Source organism: Solanum pennellii, chromosome 10 (genome assembly GCF_001406875.1).
Source record: "Solanum pennellii chromosome 10, SPENNV200".
In the NCBI taxonomy this organism is placed as follows: Eukaryota; Viridiplantae; Streptophyta; class Magnoliopsida; order Solanales; family Solanaceae; genus Solanum; species Solanum pennellii.
In genome coordinates this window covers 76,145,920-76,150,124 of record NC_028646.1, presented here as the reverse complement: position 1 = coordinate 76,150,124, position 4,205 = coordinate 76,145,920, and positions in this window count along the sequence as shown.

Here is a 4,205-nt window from a genome sequence, read left to right as displayed (position 1 = left end):
TTATTTCTTCGTTTGTGGTTTCTATCTCACTAGGTAATCCGGGGCATAAGTGTCCTGTTTTTATAATTTCTGTTTCTAATACTAATTCTCTCGTTATATAATTCTCTTCTTGTCCTGTGTTTATTAAAATTTTATATTTTCTTTGGTCTATTATTCCTGTTACAAAATAGTGGTATGGTGTTATCTCTTCTGTATTTAATAAATTTTGCGAGATTTCATAGTTCCTTTTAGATGTGCTCGTTCTTGATAAGGTAGTTCTAGTTAATGTATTTGGTACACTTGAAGTACTCAATCTTTCTTTTACAATTTCTAAATCTTCTTCTATGTCAATTTCTTTGTAGCTATAGTCATTGTTATCTATAATAGTAATTATTCTTTCAAAAGGATTTTCTATTTTTATTTTATCAATTTTATTTCTTGCCGTTACTTTATGTTTTGTTGTTAGTATGTATAACTTTTTACATCTTGCTGTAAATATTTTGCTGCCTGGTGCTAGTTCTATTCCAGACATTTTCCAATATAGAACTAATGATTTATCTATATTTCTATCTGTTGCTACTGAGTAGTTGACACTTATTATAAATTTAAATTTTTGGTATATTAAGTTTTCTTTTACTGCACTAATTACGCTTTTTTCTATAGGGTATATAATTCTATCATCTGCTAAATATATTTCAATAGGTGTATCTATTCCTTCTCTAAAACAAGCTTTTATCAATATTTCTGTTCCTCCTAAGTGTACGTATTTTATGAGTGTTTTAGCTTTTATATCTTGTATTTTTTTATTTATTATCCTCTTATTTAGTATAGGTATTTGCGCTTTTCCTTTTGTATATTTACAATCTATGATGTGTTCTTTTTGGCTAACTACATAGTATTCATCTTTTTGTCTTCTGAAACCAATTTCTTAAAGTAGGTATTTCAAGTACTTTTTCAACACTTAAATCTAATTCTTTTCCTTTTATTTGTTCAAAGATTGTATTATCAAATATAATATTTTGTTATGATAATTCTTCATTTTGATAGTGTTCTTTGGATATTATTTTTATGTCATCTTCAAACATTAGATTTCTTCGTTCATTACATCATTATCTAGATCAATATTTGTTTCTTCATCTTCGAATTCAGTTTCTATATCCGATACTTCATATATACTATCATTTTCACTTAATTCATAGTCTATGTAATCTATCTGCATGTATTCTTCATTATCTATAATTACTTCTGCAATTTGTTTTCCTTTTGGATTTTTAGGTAACTTACAATCTCTAGCTAAATATCCTATCTTTCCGCAGTTGTAACAAGTACATTCTGATAGTTTTCTCTTTGGTCTATACGGTCTTTTTATTTTATAATTTTTTACATAATATCTTTGTCTTGATTTTTTGTATTTATATCTAGTTAAAAAATAAATACATATATGTCTCGTGTTGAATTTTCCATTAACATTTATCAAATATAATATATTTATTACAATAAATTATTAAAAAATTCAATGAGCTACTATATAGTACAACGTTTCGAAGCACAAGACTTGAGAGTCGTCCCACTTGACTCTAGTGTTCAAGGTAGGGCATAGTTTATTAAACTAATAATACATATATGAGAAACCTGAGTTGTTACTCGAACTAGAATCTGCATTATCTTAGAAACTCAAAATCATGCACCCACAACCAATGATTTTTCTGGCCTGTGTGGTAATATTGACATTAACCATGGCCCAAACCAACACTAATAGAACTTACACCATCACTAAAGGTGCCAATGTCACAAATCCAGGATGTCCTAAGCAGTGTGGGAACGTAACGGTTCCGTACCCTTTCGGTATTGGCTCAGGCTGTGCTTATGATTCGGGGTTTGAAATAGACCGCAACCTTTATATTAATGGTTCTCAGAAAGCCCTTATAGCAAAGTATAATATTGAAGTGTATGACATTTCGGATGCTGAATTGCGCATCTCCTGTGAGTGAGTTTGGTTGGAGATGTTACGACTCCACCGGAGCTCTGCTTGATGAGGATGTGGTTTCCATCAGATTTCTAGAATCAAGACCATATAGTTTCCCTGCGCTGAACAGGTTTACTCTGCGCTGATGACTATGCTTCCATCTCGGAGCCTAACAACTTTGAGTATGGCTGCAATGTCAGCTGTAGAAGCAGAGGGGATGTGATTATAAATCATTTAATTATTTATGTTGCTATAAATTATTTTGGGATATTTTAGAGTTTAAGAAAGATTTTTTTACAAAAACTTGTTGTCTAATATTTATCTATATGATTATAAATCATTTAATTAAGGAGAAAATAAATATTTTAAAATTTAATTATACTTAATATAAAATGAACATTCTGATAGTTTATAGCATACACAGCGGAAGCATTCCAGAATCATACATCTTGCATGAATATAAACAACAATCACAAATAGTCATCACATACAATATGCTGAAAATTAACTCAGGATTACCTCTTGAAGCGTGTGCAGATATCTTGAAGTAAATCCAACTCCAGCTCTATAGTCTTCTACAGTAATCCCAATCAACAATTGAACTCTCTCAATACTTGGGTGGGCGAGTATTGTATAGAATACTCAATCCAATCTAGATTAGAAGAATCCCTATTTATAGAGATGTCTTTCTAGTCCAAAGAGGAGAAGAAAAGCAAATCCTTTTTTTTCAAGAAAAATTGAAACACACGTTTCTTCCTTAAAAAAAAAAACTCACGCTACTTTTCATCTTTTACTAGAAAATAGGATTCTGAGTTCTAGTTAAATTGGGCACTGGAGGGACCACATAATTTATTACTAAGGCTTCCTATTATGGAAATAATTCTAAATAATTAATTTGAATTATTCTTACCATGATAAATTACAAATCATTCCACTAAAAATTCGTAATTGAACTCCTCTATTTATTTCGAAATTCACCACTAAACACTTATTTGATTCCCCATGTTAAGATTACCGATACTAATCAATAAATTAAATTACTGATGAATTTAATTCAATGATTAACTTCTTTTAGAGCAATACTTAACTTATTTCATGTGCCAGATTCATAAATCTACCGGCCAGGTTTACACATGAAAACTTACAAGCTTCTCATAAAAGGTGTATCAACAATCTATACTGAGACATGGATTCCATCAACTAACTAATTATTTCACCAATATATATTATTATCATCCAATCTACCAGGCATATTGACCCATCTCAGAATCTCACCTTTTAATAAATCAAAATGATAAATAATATATACAGATCATAATCGTTATATCAAGATTAAGAATATAAGTACATTTAATAGTTTAGAGAATATGTTTTTATCAGTCAGTCTAAAACAACTATCTCTGATTGGTCCCGTTCAATACATACCAAATGCACTAGCACGAGAAGTTAGAACTATGCCATTCTCATAATCAAGATAAATTACATTTAATCTCGTGCTACAATCTTTCTGATGATTTTGTCCAAATTTCCATCTATGATTGTGAACTATAAATTTTAACTTATAAGAACTGATGATTTAATCTTCTGTGTATAAGCTTAAACTCTATACACCAAATCATCTACTATATAAGTTAAGGACACATATATGACAATTGATCTATTTAATGTAACACTTTATTGAATTGAATAAATGAATAAACAATTGTTCAATGATAATACTACATCAAAACACATGGTTAATAGTATATCCTAACAATCTCCCACTTAGACTCATAACCATGCACCTACAACTCTAACACCCATTCCTTCAACATGTTTATCAAAAGACTTTTGCGGTAAAGCTTTTGTGAAAGGGTTTGCAAGGTTGTTCTCTGATGCAATCTTAGCCACCATCACATCCCCTCTCTGTACTATGTCTCGAATCAAATGGTTTTCACTCAATGTGTTTTGCCTTCTTATGACTTCGTGGTTCCTTTGAATTTGCAACCGCTCCACTATTATCACAAAACATTGTAAGTGGCATTTCTATTACAGGAACGACCGCCAAGTCTTTCAAAAAGTTTCTGAGCCACACTGCCTCCTTAGCTGCTTTAGAAGCTGCTACATATTCGTCTTCCATGGTAGAATCAGCAACACAGGTTTGCTTGATGCTTCTCCAAACAATGACTCTACCTCCCAAAGTAAACACATTTCCTGAGGTCGACTTTCTAGAGTCCATATCAGACTGGAAATCTGAGTCTGTGTACCCTATGGGCACCAA